General features: G+C 52.0%; 1 protein-coding gene across 10 annotated transcripts in view; it reads left to right on the forward strand.

Moving 5' to 3' along the window:
• CHD6 (chromodomain helicase DNA binding protein 6) overlaps positions 1 to 26,490 on the forward strand; it is a 95,973-nt gene that overhangs the window by 905 nt on the left and 68,578 nt on the right. The gene's annotated exons all lie outside the window — the stretch shown is intronic.

Here is a 26,490-nt window from a genome sequence, read left to right on the forward strand (position 1 = left end):
GAGAAGCGGGTCCCTTTGCAGGCTGGAGGCCCCGGGGCACGGGTTTCCTGCTGCCCGGCCCCTGCCGAGGAAGGGCACCCGGGGCGATGGGAAGGGGGGGATTCGGTTAAAGGGCCGTTCCCTCCGCTCCGGGCGACGGCTCGTCCCTGTCATCGGCGGATCCGTCCCGCTTCGCCCGCTGTGCGCAGAGCAGACGTGGATCTGTTGTGACATTGCAGCCATGTCACAACAGAGAGGCATCACAGTCACGTTGGAGTCGCGTCTCGTTCGCGCTGCAGTCATCTCGCCGTAGTCACCCCGCGCAGCCTTGCATCCGTTGTGTTTTGGTGGTTGCGTTGTGGGATTCTCCCTGTTCTTACCAGTGACTTTTACTGGCGATTGAGGTGGATTTTAGTCTTGATCAATGAGGTTTGTAGGGTAAGCGCTGTGAGAGAAATGCACGCAACCAGAATACGGAAAGATGAAGAGAAATCATCTGGCTATATTGCTGCCTAGTGTGCACACCCGTCTTGGAGCAGCTAACGTTTTCTCTGTTTATTGATTTGCCTTCCTGACAACTACGCTAAACTCGCAGTAAAGTCAGGGGACGTGGAGGCCAGGCAGACTGCCTCGGCACAGGGAGAGCTGGTTCTGCTTGCTCTGCTGCCAGCCTTTGATGTGGTAGAGCTTTTCAGTAATTTTGCTATGAAAAGTGCTTGGTTTATTTCTTCAGTGAGTTGGGATGCTTTTAGCCAAAAGCTGAGGCTTTTTTGTTGTTTACCTCCTGCAGCAAATGCTTTTGGGGTTGGAGAATGAGGTGTGGAGATGGTTTGCTGTGGTTGTGCAAAGCGTCCTGTAGGTCTGTGCAGAAGTCTCCAGCACCTCTCTACAGTCACTGGCCTCCCTGGCAGAGGGCTCCTCGCAGGTAGATGGAGGTGGTTGTAGTTGTTAGATATTTATCCCTGACCCCTTCACTTGCAGGGCTACAGATAATTGGCAGCTGGTGCTGCCTATATCTTTTTAACTGGTGTGGGGTCTGTTGGATTAGGGTGTTGCTAGAGGAGAGGGATCACTGAGCTCTGTGAGTATTTCCCCGCTGTGAAGTGTTGCTGTTGCTTTTGGGCCCCGTTCAGGTGATGGCACAGGAATAGGTGCCACCTTACCCCTCCTCGCCCTTTGTTTACCTCATTCACACGGGAGCTCTGCTGTGCTGCTTTGCAGAGAAATTGTTGTTTTGGTCCAGCTGTTGAAGTATGAAGCAATAAGAGCATATTTTTGCTCTGGGAGTAAATTCTTCCTGGAGTAAATAGGTTATTTCTCTCGAGGCTTCTGGCCTCCAACTGGGTTGGTTTTGTTCAGGGCTGCCCCTGGGTTCCTTTCCCACTTGTTTAGTGGAAAATTGATTCCTTTTCCACTACAAAGCTTAATGTTGTTGTCTGTTTGCTTTTGGAAAGCTAATTCTGCCCATCGTCTCTGAATTGGTACGGCTGCCTAAACTTGCAGGTCCTTCAGCAGCGTTGGACATACTGCTGAGTTTCCTTCGCTGCAAAGATGGGAAGCGCACAGCAGTGATGGGGTGAAGCTGATTGAATGTTGCCCCTCCAGGGCTTCAAGCTGTAAAGCATCATAACTAGTAGAGTTATCAAGATGTCCGCGTGTACCTTGTGCAGCAGAACTGAAAGTATGTATTATTATTATTCAAATAAAAGCCAAAGTCAATGAGAGGACTTGGAGAAAGATTGATCTTGGTATGTTTTCACTTTTGTGAAGTTTGAAGCCCATCCCGTGCCTGTTTATTTCTGCCTATTGTCTCATTCCTCTAAGCAGAAACGTTGATTGCCCTGTTGCTGAGAAGGCAGTTGCAGCCCCTTGCTGCGGGCTAGTACGGATGTGTTAAAAACTAGCCTGTGTGAATCTGTGAAACGACGGCAGCTCTTGTGCTGTTTCTTAATGCTTGCGGTGTGTGAATAATGCCCATCTCTTGCGGAAGGTGTGTCAGGGTCCCTTGTTACCTTGTTCTGAGCACTGCTGTCCAGTTTGGTAGCATGTGCCTTTTTAATGGCTTGAGTTTACCTCTCTCTCTGTTGAACTGCCTGTCAGCATTAGGGGAGAGTGGCTCTAAGCTGGTGGTCTTTGAGCAGCTGGCCCTGGATATGCCAGTGTTAGCCCTGATGGTCAGTGCTGTGGGTATTTTTGGGGTCTGTTGATTTCTAGTGGCTTGGTGGAGGGGGCTTTCAGAGGAATGTCTCATTTTCCTGACTGCTTTTTGCCATATTTCTTTAACAGGAAGCAAATCTCTGCCTCCCCTCCCCCGAAGTGTAGTCTCAATAACTTTTAAGATTTAGTCTTCCTTGAGAGATCTTTAATATTTTCTCAAGAGCTTCTCCAAGGACATAAACTTTTACAGGTGGATAATATAAAGCGTTTCACTTTAATGGTTTGTGTTATTTCAAGAGGGGTTTGCACAAGCACGTGAACTTGTTTTTGCTAGACGGCAAGGCTGAGAGCTCAGCCACCAGAGCAGGCCTTTGTTTTTTGCATGAAGCTGCAGTGTCCTGGCCTGTCTCGGGTTTGCAGAGATAAGAGCTAGTATCGTGCACATCAGCGTGCAGGAGAAGCTTGCCCTTGTGAAGGAGGGGAGAGGGTTGATCAGCCTTGCACTATGAGTGAGCCCTTGGTGCAGGAATGTAGACTTGGTGTGTTGAGTCTGGAAAGCAGGCATGCGTAGAGAGGCTTCTCTGAAACTGTCTTAAAGAGACACTGGCAAGCATAGTGGTTGGATGTCTTACTGGGCTTCAGGGGAGCCGAGAGGGCTTGTTTTCACTGCTCCTGTAAGTAGCAGTGAAAGTGTTTCTCCTCTCTCATCCCCAGTTTCCCACTTGGGACAGTGGAGTCAACCTCTGGTGCTGGTGACTTCACCCTGAGGGCCAACAAGCTGTGTAAAGGGGAGAGAAGATGGTCAGGGTGAATGGTCTATAAGTAGTTGAGTAGCAATGTTTGCTGCGAGCAGAGTGTTGGTGACAGCACGCAGGGTTTGTATGGTGGGTTCTCAGCACCCTAAAAAACCTATGAAAACAGAGTTACACTTCACCCTGGGAATGGTGGCAATGTCAGTGCCTGCATTGCCAGCATGGTGGTGGTGGGACCAAAATCCTCTCGGAAAGTGCAGGGCCCCTGTGTAGCAGCGTGCTGCAAACGCTGTGCTGGGCAGTGCCTGTCCCGGTCAGCCTCCAGTGACCCTCAGGCATGAGCCCCTGGTGGAAATAACAGAGCTGGGGAAAGCTGACCAAACCGACAGCAAAAAGGGGAAAACGTGGTGCTGTGGGTGTCAGCTTGTGACACGAGGAGACTCTGATTTTGCTTTCTAGTATCTTAGGCTGGTGCAATATGTTTTCCGTGTGATAGGACAATGCCTTCAACTTTCCCTTATATGGGAAAATCTGGTATGCAGCCTAGCAATCTGCCAATATGTGGCTATTAATTTTTAGCATTGTTATGTTGGATGTGCCCAGTCAGCCTAAGAAGTAGGAAATACCTGGGGCACTGTGGCTGGGCTTTAATGTTTGAGGCAGGTCCCTGACAGATATCTGGGGAAAGGTTGTGGCTGTGCTCTGGGGAATGCCTAAGCACACTTGGCTCCTCGGGAAGTCGGCTAAAAGCTGGGAGAGTTTGGTGCCTGGGTGTAGGGCTCCTGCCCTATACTGCCCTTGGGCCCAGTGCTCAGAGAGGAGCTGGGGGCCTTGGTCGTGTTGGCACTGAGGAAGTCAGTGGAGCACTTGACCCATCCTTTGTGCAAGGACCTTCCCCCTGCAGAGGAAATGCTGCCTTGAGGTTAAGGGGTGCATGCTGTTGCCTCTAGGGGATTCCCGGCCTGTAGTGAGTATAAATCCTGCTCTAACAGGAGCAAAACACTCTTTTCAGTCCAGAAAAGAAAGTGAGAAGTGTGGGAACCAAGTCCCAGTACCTCTTTGGTTTTCACGTGAGTGCTGGAAATGCGCTTGCAGAGGTGCGTTGGGTGTGGATCAAGGAGTGCAGGTGTTATCATGACGATGAGATGTTGCCCTGGCCATGAGGTGCACATCACATTTTCCAGCCCTGGTTTCCCTGTGAGGGATACTGCTCAGTAGCAGTCTGACGGTGATATTATTAATATCTATCCTAGGAGGTACAGCATGTCTTCCGCAGTCCTGCCTTTGCCCTGACTTTATGCAGCCCTAATGTTGCACTAGTATAGGTAGTGTTACCTGGTTGGTTGTTTTGAGGTGGTTTTGGTGTTGGGGGTTTGGGTTTTTTTTTTTTTTAATTGTGTTTTAACTGGTGAGATTAAGTTTAGATCTCTTCTGGTGAAGCTTTCTGGCACTTGTCTGGCTCTTTCTGCCGTTTGGCTCAGTTGTTATGGGAAGTCTGGGTTCAAATGCAGGTAACTCATTGCTTCCTTTTGGGGTGACTGTACTGACAGCAGGGGAAAGTTACGCTTGTTAGTGTCAATTTGCAGAGCACTTGTGTTTCCTAAATATTTCCATGAAACTGTGGGATCTGTGGAGCCCTGCTTTGCATTAGAGTAAAAGGAAGCAATATCTGGGGTCAGGCTGGTGTTAATCCAGGCCTGTGAACTGGCTGCATGTCCCTACTAATGCGTATGTTATTGCAAGGGAGGGACAGCTAGGCAGTGGAGGGGCAAGGTTGTTTCGTTCAGTATCTTATGCGGTCCTAAAGCATGCGTTTAAATTGCAGCCTGGGAGCTCTCGCACAGGAACCTGGGTGGGAAGGGCATGAGCATGCTGTGAGGGACCCCAGGCCAAAAGCCTGCGCCAACGCCTGGTGGGGGAAGCGCAGTCGCGTGTCCCTGTGGCTGGCCTGCTGAAAGTGTGCCTGGGGGGAAAGGAACTGCAGCACTTACTGCCCTGAGGGTTGCTAGAACTCCCTACGATGTAAGACCCCCACCCCTTCCCACAGGAGGTATCTCATTTGCATTTCTTTGAAGGCAGAAGCAGGACTTTAGCTAATTGAATGACTTCAGCTACCAAGCCCTGCATGTTCGCAGCCACTGCTGAGAATTTCTGTCCCGCTGTATTGCACTGGAAGTAGGCATTTCTTACGTGGACATAGTTGACTTTCCTTCAAAAAAACTTACAGTTGTTAAACCTCTCTTCAGAAGTTATGAAGGTAATTAGATAACTAAGTTGTTTTATGTGCTTTCTGGTTTTCATTTTGTGCTTTAACTTATGCTCAATGGCTACCTTTGAAGGTGAATTCCAGCGTTAGCAATATGCTAGTGTGCTACACGCAGGAACAAGAGTGATGCAAAGTTATGGGGGACTTCCACTTTTTTGACGTATAGGTAGGTGAAGTATTGGTTCTTCAAGAAACATTAATGCCTTGTTATATATGTGCATTGAGGCAGAATTAAAGTTAGTCCTAGATACAAGAATAAACATTAGTGCTTTGCTGTAGATGTGCTGTGAAAGCTGCTATTTTTGTGTGAGCCGCTGCCTTGCGTTCTCTAGGTCTTATGTACAGAGCACCTTTAACCCTAAATGTTTCATCCGCTTTGATTGAACTTAAAACATACTTAAGATAAAATGAAGCTTAAGTGTTAGGTGTCTGTTAATTGAGGATCAGAGAAGAGAGCGCCATTCTCTCTTGATGACTTCTATATATGTGCATGATGCATCCTTGCTGTACCCTGTGCTTGCTTAGGCTGGGAAGGAGAGCAGTGGGGTGTGGGAATGCACAGCGTATTGTTCTTATTTGTATGCTTCTCTGCTTGTTGCTTTAGGGCAAGTAAAGCCCTGTTTCTCAGTGATCTTTCTCAGTCCCCGTAGGGTGCCCCTCACCAGGGTATCTGAGCTTTTCCCGGCATGCACTTTTGTGCATACATAAAGGCAGGTTTCTCTCCTCCACCGCAGACAGCAGAGACTGTGCTCTGTTCGCTGTGCAGTGATGTTGTGGGCAGGCTGACTGAAACAAGGCTTGCGCTTACTGTGAAGGTGCTGAGGTTTGTGGTTACCCTGATTTCTTCAGAGAAGTGGTTACAGATTTGTGGGCCAGTCTGTTCCACCTCCTTGCTCCGGAGGGTGAGAATTTCTGTCTGAGAATAACATCGCTGTTTTGGAGTTGGGCCAGTCCCACATCGTGCTTTGAGAGTGAGGACCAGGGTCCTGAATCTGGAAGGCAAAGGAAGGAGTGGGTCACTATGGGCACAGGCTCTTTGAAGCTTTAGTAGTTGTAGTTTCAACGAGAGTGGCCTTTCCAGGAGCCCTGTAGCGAGGTGTGACGCTGCAGGCTTGCAGGCCATGTGTGTTTGAATAGGTACAGCCATGTCCATATCTGACAGGGCATAGTGCACTGTGTGTGGAGATGTGGTTATCTGCAGATGCTGCTCTCTGGTTCCTAGACAGGCTCTCCGCTGGCCACTCTGCTGAGCAGAGAGTGACATTAGGGCTGACGAGTTCTGGACAGTGCTCCTAAACCCTTTCCTGGATCCAGCTTTACGTCCTGCTCTTTCTGCCACCCTGAGCAGGGAGAGGGAGATATCTGACACAGAGCAGAAGTGGATTTCTGGACCTTGTTGCATGCTAGTTCCTCCAGAGACGTCTGCTGAAGGAAAGGGTCAGCAAAGGAGTGGCTCATCCAGGTACAGAGGGAGAGGAGATGTGGAAACCATGTTGGCATGGACTTCTGACAGGTACATGCAGTAAGAGTGGGTTAGGACATGGGTCTGTGGGACCTGTGCTCTGATGTCGTGTCCAGAGTTTGCTTTCCTGGCCTTCATGTTGCTACACATCAGATGTCTGTAGACCTGCCAGGAGACTGATGTCTGTAGGCCTGCCAGGCAAGCAGGGACAAGTCTCTTGGTAGGTTGGTGCAGCTGATGCCACGTGTTTGTCTGCTGGTTAGCTGACCCCGTGAAGATGGTGCTGGTTGGCCAGGAGGGTCCCGGACATGGTGGGTGTCTTCTGTGTCTGTGCCCTGAATGAATGCAGCTTGACTCCAGGAGACACTCACGGCAGCTCTGCCTGTGCGCTGTTTGAAGGTGCTTGGTGTGCTCTGGGGTCCCAGCTCTGCTTAGAAAAAGAGAGCCTGCAAAGATGGTGCTCTGCGGTCAGCGTTAGTGATTACAGCTTGGGCGTGCTCTGACAGGAGGGGCGTGCTCCCTCCCTGTGCAAGTGTGGACCTCCAGCCTGGTGAGGCTGATGCTCTTTCCACTGCTTCCTGAGCTGGCCTCGGACTGAAGGGGTTTATGAGCTGGGACAAGAAGGGGCTACCTCTCCATATGTGGTTTTGGTAGCATTTTACTTGCAGCACATCTGGGTAGGACTTTGGGTGCTTGCTGTTTAAAAAGGCTACCCAAGTGTATTAAAGAATTGCCTGTAGCTGAGGAGGGAACCAAACCTGGCGTTGCTGAACTCCAAGCGTTTGCACATGAGGAATTGATGAATTTTGTTTTGGCACTTCTCTCTCCCTCCCATGCTGGAGTGTTTCTTGGGATGGTGTAGAAGACACAAATGCAAGGAAGCATTGAGATGATTGAGAGGAATGTCTCCTTACAGATGGCATCTGAACTCTGGAGACTGTTCTTCAAAGTAGCTTCAGCTGAGATTGTGGAGAACTTGTATCCCAGAGTTAAATTCAAAATAAACTGGAAGCCCTTGGAGATAAACATTGGGGAGTTACAGTCGTTGCAGGGCAGAGCAGTTGAAGTGGAGGTGCCTGTAAGGATGTGGACCTGAGGGCTGTGGGGTAGCGGTGCCGCTTGTGAAGGGTGCTCTTGCTCTGTGTTGCATCAGGAGAGTTTGCTACATTTTGCTTTCTCTCCCTGTTCTTTAGATGCTTGGGAAACAGGTCTGATGCTTCAGTATGCAAGTTCTCAGGCCTGGAGAACAGCAGATTTCTATCTGTTGCTATTTTGGGCCAAGATTTGCTAGTTTGTCTTAGGATGTACAGGCAGAACGGATGCCATGAGCCGTGGGACCTCACCACAGCATACAGTAAACTCTCAGGCTGTGGTTGTTTGGGATGTTGCCTTCCTGGGTGCTGAGGAGCAGCTTGGCTCCCCCAGTGCCTGGCACTGCCACAGGCAGGGGTCTTGCCAGCCAACCTTTCTGCCCTCTCCTGGGGTGGGGTGGCCTGGATTTGCAGCGCTGACAGGGCAGGTGCAGCCTTTGCATGTGCAGGAGCTCCTCTCCAACAGGGCAGCATCAAGCAAGTGACCTCTGTAAGCTGGTGATGGAGATGTCCTGTACTTGGGGAGTGACTAGTGTAGCAAAATGTCCTTTTGGTCCTGGAGATCCCTTCTACTCCCTGTCCAACCTTCACTGTGTGTGAGAGAGCACAGACCGAGCTGAGCTTCCTTTGTCACCTGGGTTTTGAGACTCCTGGGACCAGGGTGGCTGTGCTGCCTAGCCCGAAGGAGAGCTGCTCACTTGTCATGCTAAGATGTAGCTTGGGATCAGCCTTCAGTGCCTGTGCTCAAGAACTGTGGTGTGAGATGTGGCCGTGGTGGGCAAAGCAAGGCTGGCCCTGAGCTGGCTTCATGCACTGTACACCTCTCCCCGCTCTGTCACCCATACACAGACAAGGCATTTGGCAAAGCAGTGGTGCCCATCCTGCTTGCAAGGCCCTGGAAATGCTTAAAACACTGACTGTGCTCTTGTGGCCCAGCTGCTGGTGGCTTGGCCACATTTCATTCAGCTCCTGGCTTGGATGTGTTTCTTAGGACATGTTCCCATGGGGTATTCACTAGATGAAGCAGGGGCAGATTGGCAGGAGGCCACAAAGCCTGGTTCACCCTTTTCCTTTACTGTGGTTATAGCAAAAGGGCAGTAGGGAATGACTTACAGCCAGCAGGTAACAGCAGCAAACGGGGGTGTGGGGACACCAGCTGGATGGCTGGCAGGGGTAAAGGCAATCCACCATGGAGGTCTATGGCAGGGAGTTTCAACTGGAGAAGACTGACAGAAACGCCTGAAGGAATGGTTTTCAGCAGGACTGGACTCTGCAGTGGGGTCTCCATCGCCATTTGTAGCTGTGGCTGGTGTTGCTGTGCCATCCCTGCAGGAAATCTGCTCCGGATGTCAGATGTGCTCTTCATATGTGTCTACAGCCAAGTCCTGAGGTGCGTTGCAAGTGCTTGTTCATCCTCTCAGTAGCCCTGCTGTGAAGGCTGATTTTTATCCCCATTCTACAGTTGGAAAATAGAGGCACAAAGGGCTCTGATTGCCTTTGAGGAGCTGTCTGCAGTGTGGCAAAGCTGTTTTCTAACAGCTTGAGTTTGCTGTGCAGGATATTAACAACGGCAAGAGGGGAAGATCTGTGCTTTCAGGAATGCCATCTCATTTTTTGGCTGTCTGCCTTGGGATGGCTTGAGTTTGGTGCTCTTCAGTGTGTAGCTCTCAAGCAGTAACCTTATAAAAGGTTCTTTGAATTGGCCAGCTGTCAAGGTCTGCAGGTTGAGCTGGCTTTTGTACACCTTTCATACTAATAAAGGTGCTGTGGGCTAAATTATGTGCGTGGTGGCATCTTTACAGGGCTGCTGACCTTGAGGATGGACTTGGGCAGCTAAGTGAAGGTCTGAGTGCTTGTGTGTGAGAAATAAAAGGCAGCAGGAAAATGTGCAGAGTGTGCAGGGCGCTGGTTTCTGCTGAAACCTCTGTATCCCTCCTCATAGCTGGAGAGCAGCTGGGTGGTTCACCCTGTTGCAAGAAGCCTCTGAAGCAGCTGGCAGTAACCCCTGTGCTCCCATGGGCCCAGTAATTTGGGAGAGGCTTTTCTTACGCTACTGGGAAGTCTGGCTCCTCATGACCACTGGTCCAGGAAGCCAGTAGGAGCTGAGCCCATGATCCCATCTCTGCCCAGGGGTAACACCCAGGTATTTCAGGGAAGAGAGCCTGCTTCTAGCACCAAGAGTGTGTCCTCAGAGCTACTTTGCCTGTTTCCATCTAAAATGTAGCTAGGGTTGTGTTGTCACTCTGACCCAAGGCTTTGCACAGTCTCCTTGGCAGCCTTGCACATACTCCCCTTGGTACACGAGGCTCCCTGCCTTGTGGAGGAGCAGATCAGGTGTACAGTCCCAGGCTAAGGAAGAGGAGTTGCCCACCAGGCATCTTTTTTGGTTGCCAGCAAGCTGGTCCTGCAGCTGTGCTGAACTGCCATTATGAAGAGTATGCTTCTGGCTCCCGGCAGGCAACAAGAGAGGCTGCAAGCTGTCTGCCTCCTGCCCGCAGCGAGGTACCAGAGGGGTAGGAGAGCTATGCAGGAAGCTGTGGAAGTGGCAGTCTGCCATAGGCTTTATTGGCCTGCACAACTTGGGACTCTCCTGCAGCACATGGATACAGATACTGTGTTTTCCCTTATTTTAAAGTAGGAACTTAAGTGCTGGGAGCGTGATGGGAGAAGTGGGAAGGCTTTATGGCCGCTGGCACAGTCTGTTCCCTGGACACCCCATTCATGTCCTTCCTTGCTGGCTTGCTGGTCAACATGCTGGGGCTGGTGAATAAGTGGAAGGAAAACTTGGCACTGGTGATGGAGAAATGGCTTGTTAAGATTTGGCAGATAGGGCAGATAATTTGGCCTGTGTGGTGGCCTGGGTCGAATGCTATACCGGAGCTGTTTGTGTTTAATGGGGAGCAGAGGTCTGGAAAATGCCACATCAATACGATGGGCTTTGCTGATGTGGCAGGAGCTTGAGCTGGTGATGCTCTTGACAGGGCATGCGAATTGTGCTGGTGGGGTGCCACCCTGCAGGGAGCTGCTGCGGGCGCCCTGCCTGCGCAGGAGTGCTGCACACGTTTACGCACACGCCAGTGTACCCTCACCCATGAAATCCTGGCCCTTGGCACTGCTGAGGGTGGTCACAGGCCTGCTGCCCACAGGAGCCCAGCCTGATGGGTGCCACCTACAAGGGTGGGCAGGCTTGGCCTACCTCCCTTTTCTCTTCCTTGTCTGCATAGGTACTGAGCTGTAGAGATTCGTTTTATTTTTATTCTGGTTTTTGCCTTGCTGATGTTGAGGATTAAAATCCACTGCCTGGTGCTTATGAGCAACTGTTTGGAGTGAGACTCTTGGCCTGCTGATCAGAAGACAACAGACATGGGCTTGAGAAACCTGTCTCGCTCCTCACAGCTGCTGCACACCAGGGCAGCAGGGCAATAGTGTGGGAAAGGGCATGTGGCTAATGCTGGGTGCATCCCCATGGTGAAAAAGGGCATGTGGCTAATGCTGGGTGCATCCCCATGGTGAAAAAGGGCATGTGGCTAATGCTGGGTGCATCCCCATAGTGGGGAAAGGGGTGCAGCTAATGCTGGGTGCATCCCCACTCTGCAGACGGCCACCTCTCAACCTGCAGTGCCGCTTGGGAGTGGTGTGTCCCCTCATTTTGAACTGTCCATGAAGGTGATGAAAGAAATACATTCTAGGGTGAGCTCAGACCTGGTTTCCCTCTCTTCAGCAACAAGCTGGAGTTCTGTGCATGCTGCCTGGCCAGGTATGGCTTTGCCTTCCGTGATGTGCCTTTGCTGAACAAAACCAAAGGTGTTTCCAGCCGTTCTGTGGCTTTCTCTCCCCTCGTGCTGTTGGTCCCTGCTTGTTGCTGTGCTCACTGGAGTCTAAGCAAGCCCTCAGTTCTCGGCTCTGTGGCACTGTGCAGCTTTGAAATAACTGCTGAAGGTCATTGTGGTGCGGTCTTGGGTTAAGAGCTGCATTTGAAAACTCTCCAAAAAGGGGCTATTGCTGCTTTTGCCACGTGAGCTTGTCATGAGAGTCATGAAGCGCAGCTGACTGAAGCTGCGTTACCGGGGGCTGCATCCAGCCTGCGTGTGCTCTCTTGCTTGTTGGATGCCAACAGAGCATCCTCTGTGCACAGGCAGTGGCACTGTCCCAAGTGTCTCCCTGGGGTCTCTGGCGTGGCTGTCGCTTTATGGCTCAGAGCTTGCCTGGGAGGGCTTGGGAGCAGAAGTGTTGGTGCTGAGTGGGCTTTTTGGAGGGGGAACACTGTGCAGCATCTCTGTATCCCTTGTCCCATGGAGCAAGTGGCAAGGAGGTTGTGGCTGTTTCTTGCCTGCCCATCAAAGTCTTGTTGCCTGTTCTCCTGTGCGGTGATGGAGTTGGACGTCCTGGGAAGGTGCTGCATGGCTTTGCTAACAGGATTGCCATGTGCACTAGGTGTCCTTATCAGCAGATCTCTCAGCTGCCCCGGCCCCACTGAGAATACAGTTAATTCCCCCCCCCCCCCCCCCCTTATTTTTTTAAAGATTAAAATAGTTTAAGAACAGAAAATTGCTTGGAGCACAGCTGTGACTCTCCTGGGGCTAGCCGTTGGTGCAATGCTCTGCCCAGCCTGCCCTGGACATCTGCACCTGCCTGAGGGGTGTTCACTCCCTGACTTTGGATTATTTGGACCTCTTTGTACACTCCTTCCTCCCCTTGCTTCCTTCGTCCTGCTGTGAGTCCTGCTCAGGGGAGTGGGGTCTGCGTCCCCTTCCCGTTGGGGCCAGGGAGCAGTGAGGGAGTGTTAGGGCAGCTCTGAAATGAAGAGCACTTGGCTGCTCAGTGCAGTTGGGATGCTGAAGGGGTCTTACTTTCCGTAGCTGCGTGCGCAGAGCTGGGAGGCTGCCTCTCCATAGCCTCTGCTTGGGAAGGAAAAATGTATGCCGTAGCTGCCTTGCAGCAAGCTCACAGGCTCCCCAGCCCCCTGCCTCGCTGCTGCTGCTTCCCTCTTACTAAACTACTGGGTTATTTTTAACTTGGAAAAATTACAACCCAAGATTTGCATTCTCTACCCCCAGTGGAGGGCTGGAGGCAGGATGTGGGGGAGGCACTGCGGAGGGCTGGGAATGCGGCTCACCGCTCCGGCAGGCCTGTTTCCAGGGGCTCGTGCCCCCTGCAGCACTCTGCCTGCTGGGCTCCGCATGCTCGCCGAGCTGTGAGGCTGCGCAGAGGGGAAGCAGGGAGGCCGCTTCTCCGCTCGACGCGGCTGGAGTTTCAGCCTGGATTCCCATGGCGAATGCACAGAACAGCTGCAGACACATAAACAAATCCTGCTGCAGCAGGCTGTGGGGAGAGAGCTGGGCTCTGGGCTGCCAGGCTGCTTGCGTGACAGCCTGCAGACGGGTGGCTTCTGACGGGGGCTGGATACCTCCTTCAAAGAGTATCCCACAGAGACGCTCTCGGGTGATTGAGCATGTTGTGGAGGAGCAGCCGGCTGGGTTGCTGTTTTGCCCAGCGGAGGAGGCTTTGCTGGGCCACGCAGCCCTCCCTAACTCAGCTTGCTGAGAGCTGGTTGGGAGGAGCCAGGGAGAGAAGTGGCACTCTTGCGCTGTATTTCTCTTTCCCCCTCCCTTAGCTCTGCCCCTTCAGTGTTTTGCAGGCAGTTGTCTTGTCAGTGCTCGTCTGCCCTGCCTGGATCTCCCCGAGTGAGCAGGAGCACATCTCTAAATCTGGTGGCAGGGCGATGTCTCTGCAGAGCCCCTTCTCCGTGCAGCCCACAGGAATGTAGTTGCCTGAGTCCCTCTGGATTGCACCACAGATACTCAGGCTTCAAGCTCCGGTAGCTCTGCTGGCTGAGACATGTCTGTGCAGCCCTGCCTGGAAACAGGAATTGATAAGGTAGCAAGAACCAAACAGCACCAGGGGACTGCACATGTCTCTCTCTCTGCTGTTTGGTGCCTTGGAGAAGAGTGTCGGTCGAGCCAAGCAGATGAAGGACAGTGCAGGCTCTGAGTTCTGCTCTTGGTCTGTCCCAGCCAGACCTGTGGGTCCTCTCCTGCTGCTCACCTGTGGTGTGGATGCATCAGGTAGGAAGGGTGGCTGGTGCCTGAGCCATGCTTGGTTGTCCTCGGGCTTGCTTTCTGCCTTGCCAACAGCAAAGCTACTGAGGGTGGAGGGTGCTCTGGAGGCCCCCCTGATGGGCAGGTGCTGCCAGGCCCTGGGGACCTCTGCTCCAGCTTGCCTGGGAGAGCCTGCTGGAGCCCATCAGTCCTGGCTGTCATCTGCTCCATACTGCTCCTAGTGATTAGGGCAGGAGTAGCAGGGCAATGCAGCAAACCTCTTGGCAACCAATGGTCAGTACTGATTTCCCCCAGCTGTCTTCAGGCAGATGCAGGTACCCTTGCTCCTTTGGGAATGATTCGTGTTTGCTTGCCGAGGCTGGTCCCTTACTTACCCCCAGCACACTGATCCAGTTTGGCCCAACACGCTTCTTGTCAGTGTACTGATGCAAGAGGCTCTCCAGGCTGTGGGATGGGGCACACCATGAGATGCTGATGCTGTTCCTGTGCCTCTGACCAGTGCCAAGTACCAGGACCCTGGGAGTTCCTGCTGGAGCAGCAGTATTTAAGCCTCAGCTCTGCAAAGGCCTGAAAGGTTTGATGTGATGCCTGACCCTGATACAAAAATGGTGTGGCTTGGTGTCATCTCTGCATGGTAGGGAATGGCTACTGACTACTCTTCCCTTTCCTCGAGGCTGTAAGGTTTGTTGTCAGGCATGAAACACTGCTCCTCCATGTTTGAGCCGAGGGCTGCTGCCACAATGACAGCAGGTGGTGGGGAGCAGAGCAGCTCTCAGGCTGCCAGGGCTGGAGCAGCACCTCTTCCCCCCAGAAGAGCTGCTTCTGCAGCTCGTGTGAGGCAGTGGGGATGTCCCTGCCACCCCAAAATGGTGTGTACACACAAGGACAACTGCTGACACGGACCTAGGGGTTGGTGGTGTGGGGCAAAAGAGACAGTCTTCTGAAAGCCCTTGGTTGCTCCATTGCCTGATGCCCTTTGTTGCTGCCTTGTGTTTGGAAGGGCTGAGCAGGGCCCTTGTGCTGTGGTTGTGGGAGCTGCCTGCAGCTCTGTGCTGCTGGGTGCCCTGGCTCCCACTCTAGAGAGATCTGAATCTTCTCATCAGTCTGTACTTTGACCTCTGCCAGCCTTTCTCAGGGCAGGTTAGCACATCTTCTGGTACCAGAACAGCAAGGGTGTGCTGAGCCTCCCTGGCTCCACCTGAGCTAGCTGCAGTCCATGAGCCTGGCTTGCTGCTGGCCAGGCAGCCTGACTAATCTCTTTTCCTTCAAGCAGTGCCCAAACACTGACGAGATGCAGCACTTCCTGAGGCACTTCAGCAGAGCAGACCTGCTTGTCTGAAAATCAGTAATTTCATGGCATGGCTGCGCAATTCTCCTCTCTTCTTTATCTCCCTGCCTTCCTGCTTGTCCTTTGGGGCTGCATGCAAAGTGCTGTGCCTGTTTGGCATCTGTGTTTTCAAGGGATCCTTTCTGTAATCAAAACTATAGGAGGGAGAAGAAAGGCCACATGATGTTGAGGAGGTGAGCGAGGCTTGCACCCCTCATCTGGAAGGAAGTGTCACCAGAAGTCTGCTGACAGATGGAGGTTGGACACTTCTTGATGCCTCTATCTCAAAGGAGCTGCTTGCAGTGAGACCTTGTCCTTGGCACCTCCCCAGAGCCTCAGCCTGCTGTGCGGTGCCTGGGGGGGCTCCTGCGCCTGGGAAGGGGACCCTCGGGCTGCAGGGAGCATGGCTGGCAGACGGGGTCAGCCCAGAGAGGGTGCATCTCCAGTGGGCCCAATGCCAGCTAGTTTGGGGGATGAGTGAGAATGTGCAGAGCTGGGTATACTGTTCTAGAGTACTTCTCTGGTTTTTAATAAGCAGAGGGGCCTCCAACCTGAAGTGTGTGGGCTCCTATTCCCCTTGAATGTCTTTGATAAACCACAGGATGAGTTCCATCTTCCAGTTTGCCATGTAGGAAAAGCAGCTGGGAGAAATGCTAATCTCCAAATGCTGGCTTTTAGCTCCTGGTGAGGGTGGGCACCTGAGGCATGGTCCCTAACTCATGTTTTCAGAATGATTTAAGGTAGTGTTGGGAGCCTGCAGTGTCACTGTGTGCTCCCGGTTGGCAGTGTGCCGTTGCCTTGGACCAAAAGTAGTTGCTGGAGGGGCTCCTCGCCTCGGCCATGGTGCAAGGCAGACTGTGCTCCCACGGGATCTAGCTTCCTTTGCTTCAGGAGCAGGTGTCAGGGGCTCTCACTTCTAGCCTGAGACCTGAGTATCCCAGAGACCTGCTGAGAAGCAAATGCAATCTCTTTGCTGGATTTTTATCACTTCATTGAGATGTGGCATGCGTGTGCAGGGTGCTGAGTGGCTTGGTTGTGTCAGTGAATGTTTGCCACAGCTGTGGTCTGAAAATCAGAGTTTAAATGTATCATGTAGTGGCGCATGTCAACTCACAAGTGACTGTTCATGGTGCCTGTGGCTGCAACCCAAGGCTGCTGCCCGTTTCTGTTCTTTGCTGTGGCAGTTTTGGAGGGGCTTTGGTGCAGAATTCCTACTTGAAAAGTGAAAAGAAAGAGTGCAGGTTTTCTGAGTGTACTATCACCAGTGTTTCTGGCACATAGGTGGACATGCCCACATGCACCTGTGGGTGCCCCTTGTCCTTCAAGAGGTGGCTTGTGAGCACTGCTTGCTCTTTGAATCCCGGCTCCTGTTGTGCTTCGTTCTTCCCTTGGAGAAAGCCACATGCCCCTTTTGTTCATCCTTCTGAAGATGATTGACAGTCACTAAGGACCTGACGGTTGGGTGCTGATTTTTGTTTTAATTGCACACATTGTTTCCTGGCTGCAGCTTATTTCTACAGATAAAATCTGTTCTTTTTCCCCTTTGAAGAAGGAAGCCACCTGCCTCTTGCAGGCAGCTGAACATGGCACTGTACTGCAGGGATGTGCTCTAATAAAGTAAAAAAGATTCTCATCCGTGCTGCCGTGCTGAATAAGGAGCTTTCTTGGGCAAATGCCATCAGTTTCTGCAGATGCTGAGGCCTCTGCTTTGTCTGAGTTTGTAGCCCTTTTGACTGTTGGTGACAAGCCTGCGGGCACGACCTGGGGGGAACAGCCAGGACTGTGCTCATGCCTGCCCTGAGGCAGCTCCGGTGCCTTGCTGCTGCTCGCAGGCCTGGGCTGAGCTGGCCTCGGGGGAGCTTCTGAGCTGCAGCTGCAGCAGGTACAGCTGTGCGATGGGGCGGGGGGCCTGGGTGTACCGGGGGGTCAGAGAAGAGAAGAGAGGGCAGGGCTTGAAGACAGTAGCCAGGGGAACAGAGCTGGGAAGTGAAGGCAAAGCAAAAGCAGGACTGCATTCAGAGCTGCTGACTCCCACTTTCCTCACCATGCTGCAGATGTGATTTCCCTGCAGGAAATGAAAGTTGCTCTGTGGATAAAGGCTATGAATAAAACTTCTTTCTGAAGTGCTTTGGTGTGTCTGTGACTGAGGGGCTGTTGGAGCATCTGTTCCTGTTGGGATGCAGAACGCTTGAAGGGATATCGGTGAAAGTGTGCAATGGGGGAATGCCAGCCTGCACTCAGAGACTGTACTTTGTATGTCTAAAGTCATCTGTGGGGCCCGTCTTTGGTGGTGGTTGTGCGGGTATCTTGGGAGCATGTGCAGGAGTTGGGGAGAGGGAAGGGCTGAGGTAGGGCTGGATGTGTCCCCAAGGCAAACACAGGGGCAGCCCCTGACTGTGCCATGTGCCTTACTAGTTTTGGGGACTGTTCCCAATTTTTGTGAACCACAGAATCATCTAGGTTGGAAAAGACTCTTAAGATCATTGAGTCCAACTGTAAACCTAACCCTGCCAAGTCCACCAGTAAGCCATGTCCTGAAGCACCACATCTACATGTCTTTTAAATGCCTCCAGGGATGGGGACTCAACCACTTCCCTGGACAGCCTGTTCCAATGCTTGACAACCCTTTCGGTGAAGAAGTATTTCCAAATATCCAATCTAAACCTCTCCTGATGCAACTTGAGGCCATTTCCTCTTGTCCTATGGCTTGTTACTTGGGAGAAGAGACTGACACCCACCTCGCTACAACCTCCTTTCAGGTAGCTGTAGAGAGTGAGAAGGTCTCCCCTCAGCTTCTGTTTCTCTAGGCTAAAGAACTCCAGTTCCCTCAGCCGCTCCTCATCAGACTTGTGCTCTAGATCCTTCACCAGCTTTGTTGCTCTTCTTTGGATGCACTCCAGCACCTCAAAGTCTTTCTTGTAGCAAGGGGCCCGAAAGTAAACCAAAGCTTCATTCCCCTGCACCCTTCCATCAAAGTGCTTGTCCTGTTGGAACCCTGAGAACTGGCCCTGTTTGGCTGATCCTCACCTGTGTATGTTATATTACGTGGAAGATGCCTTTTTGCAGGGTATCTTGGTGATCAATGAACTTATATTAGCGCAGCCTTTTTTGGGGCATGCACTGCAAAATCAGCTGGAGTTTCAGATGTGAGAGCCCACCAGCAGAGTTTCCTAAAAGGCAAGTAGGACATCAGCTGAGAGCAACTTGGATGGTGCAGACTCATCCTGTTGTCTGCTCTTGGAATACGTAACCTGTGGGCACAGTCCTCTTCTGCTTGTTAACACATGCTGCATTTTCAGCTCGTTGGCTGTGGAGACCGTCAGACTTGTGGGCCAGTCTAATTACAGCTCGTTCCCGCAAGATACGTTTTAATGTAATTCAATCTTAGGTGGTGTTGGTGCTCTCTGTGATGAAGCTCCTCTGTGCAGTCGGAATAATCCTTGTCTAGCTCTCACTGTTTTGCAGTGCAAATCTTTGCAGTGCCTCAGGCTGGCTTTTTTGTAAGGTTTCAACAAGAACGGATGTTGTTTTTGAGGAAGAGGTTACAGAAAAAGGCAAAATTTGATCTTTTTCCTGTCCTTGTAAAAATTCAGCCAGCCTCAGCAAAGCACCAGCCTCTGAAAACAAACATTTGATTTTAAAAAATGCTGTTTGTCACTGTGCTCTATTCCCTTTGCACCTGAATGAAGGAGGGCAGAAGCCTGTTACTGCGACTGTCTTTGTGTTACTTTAAATGGAGAAGTCATCTTTCTCTCAAACCTAGTCCTCATTCTCCTGCTGAGCCTTAGACAAGGACCCCCAGGCATTGCACAGGTAAAAATTTCTCCTATCCCAAGTGTCTTGGGAGCTGCCTTCCAGCCCCACTCCAACGGCAACTCTCATCCTTTAGTCCTATCCCTAGCCTTTGTTTTCTTGGGAATGGGTAGACATGGCCCTGAAGCCATGTTGCAGGCCGGAGACTTCTCCTAGTGCAGGTCTCCTGACCGTTTCCTTTTGGCAGCCCCTTTCCAGCCCCAATCTGTCTACAGCTCCAGGCTTTCTCTCAACCTTGACTCTCCCTTTGCGGGGGAAGCTGTAGAGAAGGCTTCTGAGCCATTTTCCAGACCAAAGGTTTCTCTAAGCCCCAGTCTCTTTGCAGGCCCCCACTTTGCTTTGGCAGCCCATTTCCATCCCTGCTCCAATTGCATCTCTAGGCTTTCTCTTCCCATCAGTGTTACCCTAACCCTAATTTTATAAGCTGAACCTTTTGACAAGACCTGCTGTACAAAAGATGATTCCCAGCCAAGGTCTCTTGGCAACCTAAAATAATCTTTGGCAGCCCATTTCTAATCCTGTTCCAACTGAAACCCTAGGCTTTCACTTTCTGTCAGCCTTAACCCTAGTTCTTACTTTCCATCTGAGCCTTAGACATGGAAACCCAGATGAAAGAGTTCTCCCAGCCCAGGTCTCTTGGCAGCCCCCACTTGGCTTTGGCAGCCCCTTTCCAGCCACAGTCCAACTGCAGCTCTAGACTTTCTCTCTCAGCCCTAACCCAAACTCTGGCTCTAGGTCTCATTTTCCCACAGAACAACAGAAAAGGCCCCACAGCCATTGCCCAGATGAAAACTTTGACCCAGCCCAACTCTCTTGGTAGCCCCTGCTTGGCTGTTGAAGCCCCAGCCCAGGCTCAGTTGTAAGCTCTCTCTTTCATTCAACCCTCTTATTTTTTGTGAAGAACTGTAGGGAAGACCCCCTAACCCATTGTCACACCAAAGTTTTCTCTCAGCCCAGGACTCTTGATAGCCCTTGCTTACCTTTGACAGCACCTTTCCAGCTTTGCTCCAGCAATAACACCAGGCTTTCTGCTTCTCAAACCGAACCCTCGTTTGCCTGCTGGGCTGTAAGGAAGGGCCCCCCAACCATTTCTCAGCAAAAGGTGTCTCCCACCCCAGGTCTCTTGGCAGCCCATTTCCAGTCCCACCCCAGCTGCGAGTGTAACCTTTCCTTTCAGTCCAGACCCTGACTTAGGAGCTATTTTCCAGCTGAGCTGTAGGGAAGGCCTCCGAGCCATTTCCCAGCCCAGACCTCTTGGCAGCCCCTCTTCCTTTTGGCAGTCCCTTTCCAGCCCCATGCGAGCTCTAGGCATTCTCTGAACCCCTAACCCTAGTGTTCCAGCTGAGCCTTAGTCAAGGCCCCCAGACATTTCCCTGATGAAGGCTTTCTCCCAGGTGAGGCTTCTTGCAGCCCCCGCTTTGCTCGGGCGAGCCTCCCTTGTCCCGCTGCTGCTGTGCCTCTGGGTTTTCTTTTTCTTAGCCATAATCCTGATTTTCCTGGGAAGCCGTAGAGAAGTCTCCTGCTGATTACCTGGACTGGTGATTTCTCCCAGCCCAGGTCTCTTGGCAGCTGCCAGGTACTTTTGCAGCCCCTTTCCAGCCCCGCTCCAGCTGCAGCTCTGGACTTCATTTATCTCAACATTATCCCAACCCTAATCTTACGCCTGAACATTGGACAAGGTCATCCTTGTGAAAGGTTTCTGCAAACCCAAGTCTTTCAGCAGCCCCCACTTTCTTGTAGTGAGCCCTTTCCAGCCCCTCTCGAACTGGGGCTTTTGTCTTTGTCTCAAGCCTAACTTGAATTTTACATCTGAACCCCAGACAAGGGCTGCCAGATGAGTCTTCTCCCAGGCCAGGTGTTTTGGCAGCTCCCACTTTGCTTTGGCAGTGCTTTTACAGACCCACTCCCCCTGGCTGGCTTGTGCACCCGGTGGTCCCATTCCCCAGGCTTGCCGGTAACGCAGAGTAGGGTTGAGTTTAGCTGGGGTTCCTTTCCTGGTACCTTAAAATTTTATGTGCAAATTTCTGGATTTTTTTTTTTTTTTTTAAGTCAGAAAACTGCTATTTCAAAGTCGAGCGGTCAGACAGTGTTTGCACAACATTAACTCACTTCCCTTTTTCTCCTTCCTTCACATTCGCTCTCGGGGGATGGCACAGCAGCCGTGCCTTCTCCTGTCTGCAGGGCTGATGAAGGATGCAGATGCTAGCACAGACAAGCTGCTCCTTCCCAGTTTTGGATCCAAGCTTTGGATTTGGATTCTGGCGTTGCTGCTAGCATGCAGCCGCCTACAGAAGTTCAATTAATAGCACTTGTGCAACCTTCATTGTAGCATTTTCAGGCTTGTGAGTGCTTCCATCGATGTCCTTTAAATATCCTCTTGAGATGTGAGGTGGTGTGGTTGACATGCAGCCAAGGCCCGTGATCACCCCAGACCCCAGGCTCCTGTGGGGTGGGGAGTAGATGCTCCTGCTGCTGCCCAGGCGTGGAAGCAGTAGTGCTCCACAGCTGGCATCGCACACTGCTGTAAAGAACGTCTTTATGGGCACAACTAATTTTGCAGCCTGTAAAGTAGTTTTAGGGCTCTCATGTGGCTTTTAAAGGTGACCTGCAAAGATTTCACAGAAAAGGAGGCAACAGCAGGTTGCTGAGTGCCCGTGACGAGGGAGACGAGCGCTGAGGCTGGCTCTGACCCAGACTGCCCTCTCGGAGCGTGGTCAGCAGTGCTGCGTGCCCCTCGTGCCAGGGCTGGCGTGCAGCGGCTTGGGGATGAGCCACTCTCTGCTGCCCTGGGAGGGCGGGTGGGAGATGTCAGGATTGTGCCTCTGGTGGAAAATCTGCATGTTTTATATTTTCCTGGTGTGAAACTGCAGCCTCTGAGTCTGGAAAATTGTTTAAAAAAAGCAAGCCTGAGGTTTAAACCCTCTTTGAAACCCTTTCCTTTTCCTGGGAAAAACAAGACCTTGAAAGAGTGTAACAAGCTGCAAGCTCTTCCTCCTGCCAGGCTGGGTGGCTAGCACTCTGCCTCCCCCGCCATTGCTCTCCCCTAGCCCAGCAGTGCTCCCGGAAAGCTGAAAACAGTTGGTGCTTCCCATCCCTGGGGCAATTATTTGATCCTCTGCAGCTGATCTGAGCTATTCTCGGCGCTAACAGCTGGCCCGGGCAGGGTCCCGGGCTGGGGGCTGCACACCCCCGGAACCCGGGCTGGGTTCTGGAAGGAGCACACAGTAGCCTGGACTGTGAGCTGTCGCCTGGCGAGCTGCCCGCTCCAGTGGCGCCCTGTTAACAGCCCTCGGTGCTGGGCTTCCCATGGCGGGGCCCGCTCCTGCGGCGCACGTTCCCACATGCGCAGGCTCGTCCATGCTGCCTGAAGACCTGCAGTTCCCAAAATGAGCTGGATGTATGAGCGAACTTCATGGCAGAGCTTGCTGTGATGAGTATTAGAAATTATTTATTCTTCTGCGGTAATATTAAACACTGTCAGTCTTGGAAGCAAGGTTACGGGGACTGACACATGGTTAGTATCTGTCTGGGAGTTTCGTGCACCCCTAGCCGCGGCATCAGGATTTCCCTCCTGGTTGCTTTTAGCCTGAAGGCTACGAGGTGTGTGTTGCAGCAAGCGTCTTCCCAGGCAGACTGAAGCATCAGAACAATGCTGCTTGCTGTGGTTACAGACCACTAGCTACGCAGTGTAAATGAAATTAATATTAGAGAACATTGTTTGAGACTTTGTTGTCTTTAAAGTTTCAAAACCTGGCCAAAAACGTGCTTATCCCATTAAATTGGGGGACTTCTTTGGGTCGTGACTTTGAGACTGCTATGGGATATGTCTGAGGTTCTCTCAGATCTATTTGGTGGATAAAGGGGGACCCTGAAGAGCTGCTTGTTTTAATGCTGTTTACCAGTTGCAGGCAAGCTAGCATTGTAACTATTTTTGCAAACCACATACTAGGAATTCTTTGGTGTCCTGTGGCAGTTTGTCTTCTGGATTTCCTGCTCCCAGCACTGTGACTTGCAACATTTCTTATACCCTCGCGGTCGCAGCGGTGTTGCAGGGTTTCTCTACGGCCCTCACATGCCATTGCAATGGCTGTGTGGGAGCACTGCGGGCGAGTGCCCGTGGGGCCACTGGGGCACTCTTGGAGGGTTCTGCCACAGATGCCTGTCACCCAGCCCTGCCGTTGGCCCGAGGACTTCTCAGATTGGAGGGTAACAGTGATATTTAGGACGTGTTCAGCTCTTTGGGCAGATGTGGGCCTGAGAACAAAGTCTGCCGGGTCAGCCTGACCTTGCAGTAATTCCTCTGGGTAGGTCAGACTTGCAGAGGGGCTGTGAAATGTTCTCCTGGGCTGGCCCCTGCTCTAGGCAGGCAGGACGGCCGGGGATGCACTTCCAGAGGCTTAGCAAAAGAGCCAGGGATACTTTCTCTCTGGGGGATGGCTCAGCACCGTTAGAGAAAAAAGGCTGGAAGCTGTTCTTGGTGGGGCTCACTGCTGGGGACTGGCTGGGGACCTCCTCTGGGCCATGTGCTTTGAAGCAAGGTGTGGTGGCACGCTAGGCAGGGTCCCAGTGTCCCCTGTGCTGGACAGACAGATCTGGAGAGGAGCTCTTCCTTGCCGACTGTCTAGCACAGACTTCTCCGAGCCTTCCCCAAGCTCCTGAATTTGCCCCATTTGCTCTCAGTCATGCCAGCTCTTGCAAGCGTTGGATGTGCCGTGAAATTGCTGGCCACCCCAAGGAAAGTTTTGTCTTGGATTTTCCTGGGGGTTGAGTGCAGAAAGGGCGAGTACCGTATTATTTTCAGCTTCAGTCCTCTCTGACTTCAGGCTGACCTTCCTCAAAGCACAGCCCCAGGCATGCAGAGCAGCGGCAGAGAGCCGGGGTCTAGCCGCGTGTGGCATTCCTCCTGGTTTTGCAGTGTGGGGCTGCCTGCCTGCTCTTTTTAGCACCCTATACAGGACATAAATATAATGTAAAATAACAGGAAGAGAGAAGCAAGATAGGTACATAAAGCCAAGCTTCCCGTTCCAGCGCTGGCCCTCATGGGAGCTCGGGGGAGAGCTGCAAGAGGAGGCTCTCCAAAGCACAGAGGAGCAGGGACATGCTGTGTGACATATGGATGGCCCTGACAGGAGCTTTGATGTTGAACGGTGCTGTAGCTTGGCTGTTGGAAGATGTCTGGGGAGAGGGAATGCACACCCAGGCTGGAAAGTCAGCTGGGCAGCGAATTTCAAAGGAACATGGTGGTTTAAAACAATGGAGGAAGGTGTGGGGAGAACTGCAGTCCATGTGAACTTGCCTCTCCGAGGTGGTTTGATCCTGTCAAGGTATTGTCTGAGCACCTACCACTTCATTTCCATGCTTCAGAGCTTTTTACGAGCCAGGAAGGATGTGCTGCCTGTGTAGCTGTAAAATCCTTGCCTGGCATGTGGGAGACTGCGCAGAGGGTGCCCTGAACACCCTTGGCTCGCCATTGTGTTTGCAGAAGTGCACTCTACCCCGGGGTGCTGGGAGGGACCTGTGGGGCACCAAGAAAGGTAATAGGAAGGTACTGCAGGCAGCTGGGCAGAGTGGGACCCTGAGGAGCTGGTGTGGCTGCTTCTCTTGAGCCAACTAGTCCTACTAGCCATGAGTCCTGCTTGCCAGGATCCTGCGCTTGGGGTTTGCATTAGTACCTTTTCTGCTGTTCTCAGGGATGAATCTACTCCCTGAGTAGCTACTCCCTGAGTGCTGTACACTTGGTACCTGCTCCCACCAGGTACAGAAGGGCGTACTTCCTGCTCCAGAACATCTGGCTCTGCTTTGTCCAGGTGCTTCTCATTCTCCTTGGTGGCTCTCTGCAGGCCAGGTGCAGGAGTGTGTGTTTCCTAGTTTAATGGTGGTGTAGCAGCTGCATGTACAAATGGATTCCTCGGTGCTCTGCTTATGTTGCCCAGCTTGTGCATCAGTCATGGACTGCACTTGAGGGTGAGTGCACAAGTGTGCATTTTGTTTGCTCGGAGCTAGATTTTCAGCAGATGGCGTTGAGAAGCAAGAAACTGGATGTTCTGGTGTGGAGACATGTTGTACAGTGGAAAGTTTGGAAAGGTGCTTTGGCTTTTGTGCCAGGACCCTCCTCTCCTTCTGACATGCAACAGGACAGTCTGTCAGGCAACGGCAGTCTGTCTTTCCATCAGGTACGATCTTGAAAAGCATCCTCAGTGGCGGCCCATCTGTGATGGCTTTGTCCTAGGCAGTCCCTGGGGCTGCTGTCTGTGACAGTGCTGGAAGGCAGCCCCAGCACACAGCCTCTCCCAACTGCTGTGGTCTCAAAATGTGGGTTTCCTTTGTCTCGGCTAACATGAACGAGTTAACATGCTACGTGGGTACTTGGCAGCACACCACAGCCAAGGCTCTACACTTCATAGCCTTGGATCCCCTGCAAGCGCTGTGGCTAATGCAGGCCAAGACAGACTAGCTCACACATGCCTTTGGGTGTATCCCTGTTACCGCTGTAGAGCTTTATTCCTTTTCCTTAATATGTTGACCTCATCCCCTGAACTTGGCTAGCATGTTTCTGAAACACGTGTTAGAAGTCCTCCTCTAGCCCTGGAGAAGATCTGTCTCTTTACAGGTTGACTAGTCAGGGCCACTGCAGCTTCTCCTTGCCTTTGCTTTAAGCTCATTTTCAATGCCCCTTTTCCTCCTTCACCTGAAGATCATCTTGAGAAGGTCTCCCATTTTTGAGGGAACACAGAGGTGAACCGCTCCGCGGAGATGTGCACTGATGGAGCTGTGTGTACAAATGGGATAGGTGATCGCTCCCAGCAATGAGCTGTGGTTGCTTTCACAGAGTGCTTGTGTGTATTTGTGCTTGCAGGACTGGTGTTCAGGGCTGTGTGGCAGGAGTGCTGTGTGTGTCCTCAGGACTGTGGGAGCACATGAGCTGCATGTTAGCGAGCCTCAGCCTCTGAATTGGGAAAATCAATCCTCCAGCTGCAGAGGAGAGCTTGGCCACTCTTGTGGGAAGGCTGGTAGAAGGGGAAGAGCACATGGTCACTGCTTTGTCTTGGGTTGGTGTTGGTTCAGATGTGGAATTTCTGATAATGTTTTTGGCTTGTGCACAGATGCTGCAATCCCTGGAGAAGCCCAGGCAGGAGTGACAGGAAATACTGGTGTGATGTGGACTCGGTCTGGTGTAGGGATGGCTTGCGCTTTCAGGACAATAAAAATAAATCCAAGAGAAGAGGATAGTAACCTGATGTGCCCCAAATTGTGTAACTGAAAATGTCATTGCTAGCAGCAGATGCTTTGTAGAGGCCGTAGTTGGTCTGCTTGTGTAGAGGGACAAAATACAGCTTTCAGCGCTGCTTTGCTTGTCTCTTGAAATGCAACAAGACAGCTCCCGAGTGCATGGTCAGCCTGCCAGCGCGGTGTGCCATGTTGGTGCACTCACCGCTTGTGTGCGGTGCCTGGTGCCGGGGGCTTGCAGAGGGGGTACTACCACGACCTCGTGAAGGAGGACTTGCCTTTGGCTGTGGCAGCCGAAAGCACTGGTGACTGCCTGGTGCTGGGAGTGTTGCAGGCTGGCAGCACTGGTGTGGGACG

This window comes from Mycteria americana, chromosome 14 (genome assembly GCF_035582795.1).
Source record: "Mycteria americana isolate JAX WOST 10 ecotype Jacksonville Zoo and Gardens chromosome 14, USCA_MyAme_1.0, whole genome shotgun sequence".
NCBI lineage: Eukaryota > Metazoa > Chordata > Aves > Ciconiiformes > Ciconiidae > Mycteria > Mycteria americana.